We start from the raw sequence: 12258 nt of genomic DNA, 5'->3' as shown, positions 1-12258 counted from the left end.
TTACAGAGATGCACATCACCTAATATGCTTAATTGGTAGTAGGCTTTCCAGCCTATACAGCTTGAGTAAGACAACATGCATAACGAGGATGATGTGGTCAAAATACTCATTTGCCTAATAATTCTGCACTCCCTGTGTGTATATATATATATATATATATATATATATATATATATATATATATATATATATATATACAGTGAGGAAAATAAGTATTTGAACACCCTGCTATTTTGCAAGTTCTCCCACTTAGAAATCATGGAGTGGTCTGAAATTGTCATCGTAGGTGTATGTCCACTGTGAGAGACATAATCTGGAAAAAAAAAATCCAGAAATCACAATGTATGATTTTTTAACTATTTATTTGTATGATACAGCTGCAGATAAGTATTTGAACACCTGAGAAAGTCAATGTTAATATTTGGTACAGTAGCCTTTGTTTGCAATTACAGCGGTCAAACGTTTCTGTAGTTTTCACCAGGTTTGCACACACTGCAGGAGGGATTTTGGCCCCCTCCTTCACACAGATCTTCTCTAGATCAGTCAGGTTTCTGGCCTGTCGCTGAGAAACACGGAGTTTGAGCTCCCTCCAAAGATTCTCTATTGGGTTTAGGTCTGGAGACTGGCTAGGCCATGCCAGAACCTTGATATGCTTCTTACAGAGCCACTCCTTGGTTATCCTGGCCGTGTGCTTCGGGTCATTGTCATGTTGGAAGACCCAGCCTCGACCCATCTTTAATGCTCTAACTGAGGGAAGGAGGTTGTTCCCCAAAATCTCGCAATACATGGCCCCGGTCATCCTCTCCTTAATACAGTGCAGTCACCCTGTCCCATGTGCATCCAACCATCACAAACCAGCATCCAACACTCAGTTTCCTGAAGGTATTGAACCTTGAGTCTGGTACCTTTCAAATATTATTCTGTCTGTCTGTCTGTCTGTCTATCCATCTGGCCATCTATTTGTCAGCTTTTTTGTCTTTATCTATCTGTCTGTCAGTTTTATATTTAGTCTGACTGCTTCTCTTTTCTATTTACCATGCTGTCTGTCTGAGCGCAAACAAGTTATCACCGATACAGTGTTTTGACAGCACTTTTCACCCACCCTAAGGTTGTTTCCTGTAAAATCTGGGCTTGTCCGGGAGTTGAACCCGGGACCTCTCGCACCCGAAGCGAGAATCATACCCCCAGACCAACAAGCCTTGCTGTAAAGTAACCAAAAACTTTAAGGTGTCCAGTCAAAGCGGCCCTCTGTAACTGCAAGAAACAGAAAGGCTCATTAGAGATTTGAACTTCATTTTAACTTTTGTAATAAAATGTTACTGTACATTGGAAACACATGTCTTCTCTCCTCCATGCTAACATTTTAAAACCGTTACATGGTGCAACCTAAAATGTAAGATCGGAAAAGAGCTAAACTATTCAGTCCAACACTTGGCATTGATTTACCACTGGATTGACACTACACCCTGCACATGTAGGTGAAGAGAAGGCGAGATCCAAACAGCCAGAGGTCCAAGATTCTTTTTGTTTCTTTGTAATCATTTTACAGACTGTTTAGCATAAAACCAGAGTAATTTCAAGATGTTCAGGCAATTTTGGGCTCAGTAGCTTCAGGAGAAGAAATCGCCCTTGAAGGATTTCAATCTCTTTGGTGGTGTGAGGAAACGTGCAGCAAGCGAGAACCAAGTTATCAGCCGTACAGCATTATTACAGCTTTTGTTTACCCACACAAAGTTTATTCAGTGTAAAACTGAGACTCGTCCCAGAGTTGAACTCGGGACCTTTCGCACCCAAAGAACCATACCCTAGACCAGGGGTGGGCCATACATTTTTACAAGGGGCCACATGAGAAACCTGAATTGTGTCAAAGGGCCACACCAATGATAATATTTTAGGGATGCACCGAAATTAAAATTCTTGGCCGGAACCAAAAACCAAAAATGAGGAAACCAAGGCCAAAACCGAAAACTGAAACACCGAAAGAAAAGATTGTCAATTATTAGAATTGCATTTATGGTTATGAGTGTGTACTAACCTCACTAAAATCAATACATTGCAATTCAAAGAATAAATCAATTACAAAAGTGTTTTATTTATTATTATAAATGATTGTTATTTATTTGTTACCATTCATAGTATTGACAGACAGACAGACAGCGGTCAATTATTATTAGCAACGGTCTGTTAAACGAAAATAATTGACCGCCGAACGTTTGGTATACAACATAAACTCATCCCTATGTGCACTGGACAAGTAGTCTCACTCTTCAGATGCATATTTCACAAATGACTAGATGATATTTGTGGCTTCTCTCAGTTAAAGCTACCCTGTTTCACCAGTTGGGGTCCATGCACTACTTCATCTGTCTAAGAGGCTTGAGTCAACAACAATTTTTTGTGATACTGTTTGGGTAGAAGTGGTCATTTAAAGTGGATCTGTAAGATTCTGCATGGTTAGGAGAGGTCATTAGGGATAATACTGAAATGTTGAGCCCTATTAAAAAATATAGGAATTGCTGACCTTCGGGGCTTCCAGCCATTTATGCCTGCTCAGATCCCTGGACTCATTTCATAGAACATTTTTGTAATCTGCATGATAGGAGTTTGACCCATATGATTTAAATGTGGAAATGCTCTCTTTTCACAGTAACTGTTCCAAAATGTTAGCATGGAGAACAGGAGACATGTATTTGCAAGTTCAAATCACTAATGAACCTTTCTGTTTCCTGCAGTTACAGAAGCAGCTTTGGCTGGACACATTAAGTTTTATTTATGTGTTTAAATTGAAGACATATGCCAGCAAAGTACATGAACTATGCAGTGACATATCAGTAGCGTCTTCTTCCACAAGGAGGCTTTTTGGTCTAGGGATATGATTCAGGTTTTATGATCCAGGATTTTACTTTGCATAACAGGAAACAAAAAGATCCACGGACCTCCAGCTGTTGGGTTCTCGCCTTCCCTTCAACTTTGTGTGCAGAGTCGTTCCAGTTGCGAATCAATCTTAATTGCATTTGCTTGGCTCGTTGGTCTAAGGGTATGATTCTCGCTTAGGGTGCGAGAGGTCCCTGGTTCAAATCCCGGACGAGCCCAAGTTTTATACTGAATAAACTGTGTGTGGGTGAACAAGAGCTATCAGAACACTGTATCAATGATAACGTGCATCTCGCTCGCTGCTTGTTCTCTCACAGCACCAAAGAGGTTGAAATCCCGAAAAAGTTGCTTCTTCTACCAAAGCTACTACTCTGGTTTTATGCTTAACAGTCCGGGATTGCCTGTTGAGATCCTCCAGTATCCTGTCCTCTTGTATTTGTCTTCCGTGGACGACCAGCCTTCTTGGCGGACTTGAATGAGTTTGTGATGTTGTAAAGATTCAATATTCTTGAAATCACAGATTTGGAACGACCAACTTGTCTTGCTATGGCTGATAGGGTCATCCCTTCATCTGGACAACCTGCTGCCGGAGGCTTTCAGTCACATAAGAACGGCCCACCATCTTGCAGAGTCAGTGAAACTGGAAGTTAGGCTGCCAGTTGAATAGGGGTTGACAGAAAATCAAGGAAATTAGCACCAGGTACCAGATTAACACCAATAACTGGGAGGTATCTGAAAGTGTTCTCTAATTTTGATCAGTGTGTTTTCTGCAAAAAAAATGTTTTTTTTTTTTTAAATGCCTTAGTTATTTGGTGGAAAAGGTGTTCTGGTAGCATGGTATAGACAGGACATAAACTCCTTCAACCATTGAGCAATGAAGATGACATTATTTCAAAATTGTTCAATTGTTTATTAATTGTTTTCTAATTTTGATCGCCAATGTCAAATGCTTTCTCAAAGTCTAAACTGATAATAAAACCATCTTTATTCTGCGCATGCATGTATCTTATCATATCTTTTATAAAATTTTTTGTGTCTGCTATATCTCTACCCTTTACACCGTACACTTGGTTAGTTTTAATTATGCTCAGCATTACTTCCTTCAGTCTGTTGACTGAGATTTTGGATAAAATCCTAAAATCAGTATTCAGCATAGTCTGTAGTTTTTAAGATCTGTTTTCTCCCCTTTTTTCTTGTATAGCAATTTTATTAAGCCCATTCCCATTCTTTGATTCAACTCTCCTTTCTTAAAAATATCCACATATACTTCTTTTAAAATACAAGTTAAAATGTCTTGAATAACTATATATATCTTGAATAACTCAGGATACTAGCGGAACGGATGTTGCATTTTTTTCCCTTTTGCACTTTATTTATACACAGATTTAGCCACACAGTTGCACAATTTTGTGCCATTCCTGGAACCAGATCCTGTTCAAATGAGAGATCATGCTCAGCTATTATGATAACAAAACAAGTGTTCAAGCCAGTGATGTCAAATGGACTCTTTTAGTCTAAAGACATGCTCAAGCATTTGGATGAGTCTTTATTATACAGTGACATTTTGCCAAAATCTTTTAGTATCAAAAAGCAACAGAAAACTTGAACAGAGTCAACATGTTAAATAGATTTCTCTCATGTTTTTTCAGTATCAATAACAACTCAAGTCTCCTCCACATGGGCTCAGTTTAGAAAAATTGACCAAGAAGTCTCCGATTCAAACCCACACCTCCAGAGGAGACTGCAACCTGAACGCAGCGCCTTAAAAAGCTCAGCCATCCTGACAGCCAGGCTTAGATGTTTCTTGCATTGGTGACCATGTGTATGGTACGGAGGCTCCACTGTGTGTGAACGTAGCACTGCAAAGGGTGGTCAAAACCGCCCAACACATCACTGGCACCCAACTACCTGCCATTGAACAACTTCACCACAGCAGATGTCTGAGCAGAGCTCACAACATCATCAAGGACTCTTCACATCCCAGTCATAAACTGTTTAACCTCCTTCCATCACGAAGGAGATACAGGAACTTACGCACCAGAACCAGCAGGTTCAGGGACAGCTTTTTTCCATCCACCATCACATTACTGAACTCAACACTACACCGCTAATCACTACAAAACAAACACAAACAAAAGACTGTATATAACCTCTGTACAATACATGTACATACTACATATTATATCTTTTCACTCCTCAGTACATCTGCACTTTTACATCTGTATGTATATTTATCATTACTGTATATTCTGCCCAACATTTCACATTCATCTGTGTATATAATGTATGTGTATATATTTATATATATATATATATATATATATATATATATTTTTTTTTTTATATATAGTAGACTGTTTATTCAGCTTGCTACTCCTTAATGCCATAATCCTGTAACCTTTCATTCTGCACATTTTTCTTAATTACTGTATGCCTCCATATTTATTCACTGTACTCCTGAATGTCCACACATCTCTGCACTGAAATAGCCTTTATACTTATTCACTGTATATACTTCATATATATACCACTGCTGTAAATATGCCAGATAGTTATCTGCACTGTAAATATGCTAGATATTTATCTGCACTTTGCACGACTGCTACATTTTGCACTTCTGGTAGATGCCAAACTGCATTTCGTTGCTGTGTACCTGTACAATGCAATGACAATAAAGTTGTATCTATCTATCTATCTATCTATCTATCTATCTATCTATCTATCTATCTATCTATCTATCTATCTATCTATCTATCTATCTATCTATCTATCTATCTATCTATCTATCTATCTATCTATCTATCTATGTCTAGGCCATGTGGTGAACATGCAACAGTAGCAGATGTATTTCGTTCATGGTTTACGGTGTTGACTTAAAAAAGTGCTGCTGATCCACTCAGCCATGGTTACGAAAGGATTTTCCGATTCTGCACATCCATCAAAAACATTTGTTTTACTGATACGCCAAGTCTCAAATCAGCACTGAAATCAGCCATGATGCGCACATTCGCCATTTTTTTCTGTTTTGTGTTTAATGGTGAAAAAGTGCCAAAGTCTGTCAGAGACACTTTCAATTCTAAATGCTTCTTTTTAGGTGAAATTGTAGACAAGTCAAGACATTGCAGAAAACTTTATCACCGCTGTGATGGCCGAGTGGTTAAGGTGTTGGACTTGAAATCTAATAAGATTTCCCACGCAGGTTAAAATCCTGTAGTGATTTATTGTTAAGTCTTTACTGTGTGAAGTGAAGGATGTACAGAAGTGTTTCAGCATAGAAGAAACGTTAGAAACAAACATAATCTGTTTTACTTGAGGTGAAAGTTGTTTTGCTGGGACGAGGAGGAAGTCCATTAGAACTCACATTATCTCTTTAGGAAACATGATTCATCTTGTGCTTTCTACAAGATCAAAAGGTTCAAAAGATCTTTTGAAACTTCTTGTTTTAAAAGAATATGTTTCATATCACTTTACTTCTGTTCTCAGACTCTCACTAGTGCACAGAGATGATTATGGATTAAACATTGTTGGATATTTATTATGCCCAAAGGAAACTTAATTCTTGGAGAGGTTTTCCATAAGACCTGCGATGCCCGTAGTGCCTTTCTGATCAGGGAAGAATCACACTGCACACAGCAAATGTTCTTAAGTTTTTTGCAGGCAGCACAACATATATATACACACAGAGGAGAGAAAGCTGACCTAAAGTTGTTTCCTGTTTAGACAAGAGGATATACTAGCCGGAGATGTGTGAGCCCAGATAAGACTCCCTGATTACTTTACAGACTAACATCGTAAATATTCTATAGACACTGAACAGACAAAGGAATGTGTGTGAAACAGTGTGAAAACCGTCTTAACACTAACAATGGCCACTTTAAATCATTTATGATTTAGCATCACACACCAAAACATAGGATGTTCATCCTAGGAACAGAATCGGTGACATAAACTGGAAATGAAAAGATAAAGACAAACAAAAACATACAGATTCCATTTCATTTTTTCCCTACATGCATATAATCCTTCATCATCACCACTCCAATCGAGGCCTTTATGGCCGGTCTTACCATCGTCATCAAACATGGCAACATACAAAGTACAATTCCAACAATCAATAAAAGAACCATTCCTAAAACAAAATAGTGTTCAACACTCATAAACAAACTCTTAATCTTCTCAAAAAAAAAACTTTGTTGAGCAGTTGTTTCACGTTCTCCAAGATATCATGAGACAATTGTTTCTCAGTGCTTGTTCAATATGTCTATTAGCAGTATTATAAGGTAGTTTCTTCTCACTGAATCATGTATTCAAAGAGAATAAAAAAGATTTCGAGTCTAGTTACAACTATGCACATATTGTTATAGAATTTAGACCTAGAGCAGGTATCAGGGTAAGCTAAACAAAACAGTCAAGTGAGTCAGATCTTCACCCCGGAGGTGGCCCCCTTTCTACTATAAAGAAAGGATCTTTCTGTGGGCTCTCAACTGTTTCATCCCTAAATACTCACTTAGGTAGGCTTCTTAGGCTAACAGACCAATTAGTGCACAGATTAAGTGGGTGCTGTTTAGATCCTGCTTGCGTGTATCCACTGTGGCTGATAATCAGTCAGAACTCCAGTTCTGGTTACAGCTAGAACAGTCACTGGACCCAGATACTTCGGCTCACTGACCTTGGTAGGCTTCAGACTTCGTATCAGGACCTGCTGATTAGGCACAAAAGGGTGTATTGGCTTATCTGTGGGCAGAGGAAGAGTTAGGGAGACATCAGCACTGATAGAATTCAATTTCTCAACCAGGGCAGAAACGTAGTCGTCTCCCATCACTTCCAGGTTACCTAAGGAAGCAATGCCAGTGCGTGCCCTGACCCATGGGGTTGGGAAAGGCTTGAACATAAAACTTTCAAAGGTTAGTTTTGTTGAGGATGGGGTAATTTTCATTTCTGTGAGTACTGCCGGAGAACAACAGCCTGTTTCAATGCAGGCTATAGAAATACGCTCCTTGATGGTTCTGTTTGTTCTCTCTAACACTCCAGCTGACTGTGGGTGATAGGGAATATTAAAATGCCAGTCGATTGCTAAGGTTTTTGCCAAAAGTTGTGTTAACTTCAAAGCAAAAGGTGTGCCGTTATCACTTTCAATCACACTAGGAATACCAAACCTAGAGATGATCTCTTTTATTAATATTTTGACAACCGTTTTAGCATTCTCTGTCACGCATGCAAATTCACTTACTGAATCTGTCAACTATAACCAACAGGTACCTAAAATTTCCTACAGGTGGCATATGTGTAACTATGGCCACTTTGGCTGGGTGTTGAACAGCTTTTAAAAGGTCGCCTATGGAATTAAAATGTGCTATGGGCATTCCATCGGCTGTTTTAAAGTCTCTTTGCTTCCATGTTTCGGCAAAATAATTTCTTTACCTGTTAGTGGGATTTCTGGGCGTGGTGACTTCCACACACTCAGTCTATTCATGGTAATATAGTGGTACATAGTGACAGCCTAATATAATTTTCTGGTCTAGCCTTGCCCTGTACTTGTTCTTCAGATATGCCAGTGTGGAAAAACCGCTCTCACAAAGGTATGTAGTTGGAAAGGGTAAAAGACACCTCAATGCTTTTACTGTAAGCTCTGGAAATTCTGTCTGGCAACTGATCCAGAACTTCATAAGGGGTTGTGTGTCATACATATGCCTACTGACAGAGTCTGTGGACATCTCTATGAGCTGATCCTGAAATTAATCGTGAAATTATGTAGGCCGTCACGGACCACATGCAATGCCATCGCGGACCACCAGGGTGCCGCGGACCACCGTTTGAAAACCCCTGGTCTAAAGATTTAAAAAGATACGCAACAGGGCGATATCTGTCACCGTATTCCTGGGCTGGATCCCTGAAGCCGTACCACCAGGTTTGTGCACATAAAGGTAAAAAAGGCTTAGCATAATTCTGAAGACCTAGAGCTGGGGCAGACTGTATAGCCTTCTTGAGGGCAGCAAAATTGTCAGTCCACAGTCCACAGAATAAGATGTGATGGGGAGCTTTGTGATCAATAGCACTACGCAAAATTTAATCATGCTGTGCGCAGTCAGGCATCCATGCTCGGCAGTAGTTCACCAGTCCCAAGAAGCTCTGCATCTGTTTCACAGTCTGAGGTCTTGAAAACCTAGTCACAAGCTGTACTCGGTCCTGCGATATCTTATGTTGGCCTTCTGAGATCACATGGCCCAGATATGAGACCTTTCTCTTCACCCACTGTAGTTTCTGGTGTGAAGCTTTAAATCCTGCCTGAGCCAGTACATTGCAGACAATTACTGATGCTTTGTGGCAGTCCTGCTCAGTCAGTCCTGTGACAAGGATGTCATCTGCATATTGAGGAATGGAGGTTGTTTCTGGAAGGTGTATATCAGTCAAAGTTCTGTGCACAACAGCAGAGAATACAGCTGGCGAGTCAACAAAGCCCTGAGGAAGACGTGTCCAAGTGAATTGACGTCCCCTATAGGTAAACGCGAAAAGCAGCTGCGTCTCTGAGGCCAAAGGGACACTGAAAAAAAGCAGAACAAAGATCAATCACAGTAGAAAATCTGTGAGTCGCTGGTATAGAGAACAATGGTAGCTACATTGGGCACCAAAAGAGCCAAACGGAATAACTAATTTATTAATCTCACGTAAATCTTGTGTTAGCCTCCAGCATTTTTTATCCGCCTTCAAGACAGGATTAATCACTGTGTTATAAGGTGTATAAGAATGTGTCTCGATCAAAACATCTTGTGACAATAAATTGTCAATAACTTGAGCAATGCCAACATTCCTCCCTTTCGACAATGGATATTGTTTAACAAAAATCGGATAGTGTGTTTTCATGAGTGCATGATATGGTTTTACCTGGATTAAACCTGCCTCGTCTTTGTGAGAGGCCCATAATTTAGGGTTAACTTCACCTAAATTTGGTTTATCGGGCAGGACCTCTGTACTTCTCTGGAAAAAATCTCCCGGATGTGGCTGTGGTTCGGTTGAGAGCATGAGGACAGAACGAAAAGACAGTGAGACATTGGTTTCAAAAAACAGAATTTCCATTCCCATTTTGTGCATCATATCTCTTCCTAAAAGGTTTAAAGGTGAGTTTGGAATTATTGTAAAGCTATGATAAAAAATTTTATCAGTCGGTGTCACCACAGGCAAAAGGTGAGTTACAGGACATGAAATTGGAATCTATTCCCTAATAGATGAACTTCCCCTTTTTCCTAGGACCTCCACCTTGAGTTTTGTGCTGAGGCTGGAATGTACCACTTCCTGTTGCAATGAAGAGCCCAACGGGTTAACTAAACCTGGAGCAGAACAGAGACCTCTAGCAGCATCTTAATCTCTAGGAAAAAGTATTTAGACGTGACACAATTTTACTCCATAATGCCAAATGATCTAAATAAAGATTAGTGCAGTAACCGGCACAATTCCTATACATCCAATCTTTGGGATTTTCTCCCGGCAGTAAGCGAGAAATCCCATGACCCAATGTCTTTACACAGAACTAAGAACAGACACACAACCCTTAACACACAGACAATACACACAACACTAGGCACCAGGGGGATCGCAGTTTTAAACAAAAAATAATCCAGTCTCTCCAATTGGATCACAAATTTTGTAAGTTAGGAGAAAAAAAATTGCCTATAAAGCCAAAACAAGATTGAAGTCTTTTGAAAAATTTGAAAGTCTTTTTAAAATGTCCGTTTTTCTTTAGTTCCTTTTCTTTTTTATCTCACTTTTATTTATTTATTTATTTTTAAATACATTTTTCATTTATAATTTTTTTCGGCATATAAAAATTAGCGTGGATTCTTTTGGATACTTCACACAATATCGCCTGTATTAGACAGAGCGTGAAAAACGTCTTCTAATCTTGCATTTTACGTCTACAGTGAGGAAAACAATGTGCAAATAGTGACTGAGATGTATTCACAATTCAAGTTTCAGTGACACCTCAAATAATGTCACAGTCAAAGTATGTTTGAACCAAGTACAGGCTTTGACATCCAGTGGCTCTGACAATAGTCGTCTTTGTTTGAACCCAAAAGATATTCCCATGATCCTCCCATGCAAATATCTTTTGGGTTCAAACAAAGACGACTATTGTCAGAGCCATTGGTTGGTCAAAGTTAACACCATAAAGGATGCTTACTACAGTGAGACTAAACCATAATTTGCTAATGTATCGGTAAGACTTGGAAAGCATGTGGAAATGTCAGAGCCTGTACTCTGTGCAAGAAAAAACATCTTATGGTGTTTTGACATGCAGAGTAGATTCAGACAAGCTTTGGATTATCCCACCAACAAGAATCAGCCACCCATTGGCTTTTTAACACCCGAACAGGGACTTGAACCCTGGACCCTCAGATTAAAAGTCTGATGCTCTACCGACTGAGATATCTAGGCCCTGCGCACATTCCTGCTTTGAACCTAGAACAGTTGCGACACCTGGCCTCAATAAACTACTTGTCTCTGTGCTGGCTCAGAGGGCGAATCTCAGGAGTTTCTTGAAGCTTTCTCCAATAGTTTAATGTGCCTTTTTTGCAAGACACCCACCATGAAGGTTATCCCCTATTTCATGTCCAACAGCAGTATTCAAGGATGCAGGCTAGTTGAAAAATGTGACTATGTATAACTCACATAAAAAGCACCTTAAAAGCTCCTTTGCCAATCTTTGTCCATAGTCTTATACATAGCATTTGCTTTATGAAAACTAACTTTACATTTCATCACAGACCAAATGACTGACACGAAGTTCATTAGTTCACTGTATAGTGTAACAGATTGTTTCCTGTACATATGAAATGTAACTCCTGACTCTTATTTACACCAACAATCAGGGACTTTAAATACGGAAAATGTCAGAGCATGCAACCTGACCGTCAGACAAAATTTGTCATTACAACCGTGACGAGAAAATGCAAAGCCTTATCTGGGCAGACTTTCAATCTGAGGGTCCAGGGTTCAAGTCCTTGTTTGGGCATTTAAGAGCTAACTAGTGGCTCATTCTTTGTGGTGGGATAATCCAAAGCTTATCTGAATCTTCCCTTGATGTCAAAATGCCATGATATTTTTTCTTGCACAGAGAACAGGCGCTGACGTTTCCACATGCTTTCCAATTCTTACCCATACATTAGCAAATTATGGTTTAGTCTCACTGTGGTAAGCATTCTTTATGGTGTTAATTTTGACCAACCAATGGTTCTGACAATAGTCGTCTTTCTTTGAACCCAAAAGATATTCCCATGATCCCCCATGCAAATATCATTGGTTTAAACATACTTTGATTGTGACATTATTTGAGGTGTCACTGAAACTTGAATTGTGAAAAGATCTCAGTCACTATTTGCAGAGTTTTTT

General features: G+C 39.4%; 3 non-coding genes across 3 annotated transcripts; 1 reads left to right on the top strand and 2 right to left on the bottom strand.

Annotated features, from left to right (window-relative positions):
* Positions 1 to 1127: 1127 nt before the first annotated feature.
* trnap-cgg lies at positions 1128 to 1199 on the bottom strand. The gene has a single exon. It is a non-coding gene; the product is annotated as a tRNA-Pro (tRNA).
* Positions 1200 to 3020: 1821 nt separating this feature from the next.
* On the top strand, positions 3021 to 3092 carry trnap-agg. The gene has a single exon. It is a non-coding gene; the product is annotated as a tRNA-Pro (tRNA).
* An 8139-nt stretch (positions 3093 to 11231) lies between these two features.
* trnak-uuu lies at positions 11232 to 11304 on the bottom strand. The gene has a single exon. It is a non-coding gene; the product is annotated as a tRNA-Lys (tRNA).
* Between the last annotated feature and the right edge of the window lie 954 nt (positions 11305 to 12258).

The sequence above is a fragment of the Silurus meridionalis genome, chromosome 3 (genome assembly GCF_014805685.1).
Source record: "Silurus meridionalis isolate SWU-2019-XX chromosome 3, ASM1480568v1, whole genome shotgun sequence".
Taxonomy (NCBI): Eukaryota; Metazoa; Chordata; class Actinopteri; order Siluriformes; family Siluridae; genus Silurus; species Silurus meridionalis.
The sequence above is the reverse complement of the archived record's forward strand: the minus strand, read 5'-3'. Positions and strand labels throughout refer to the sequence as shown.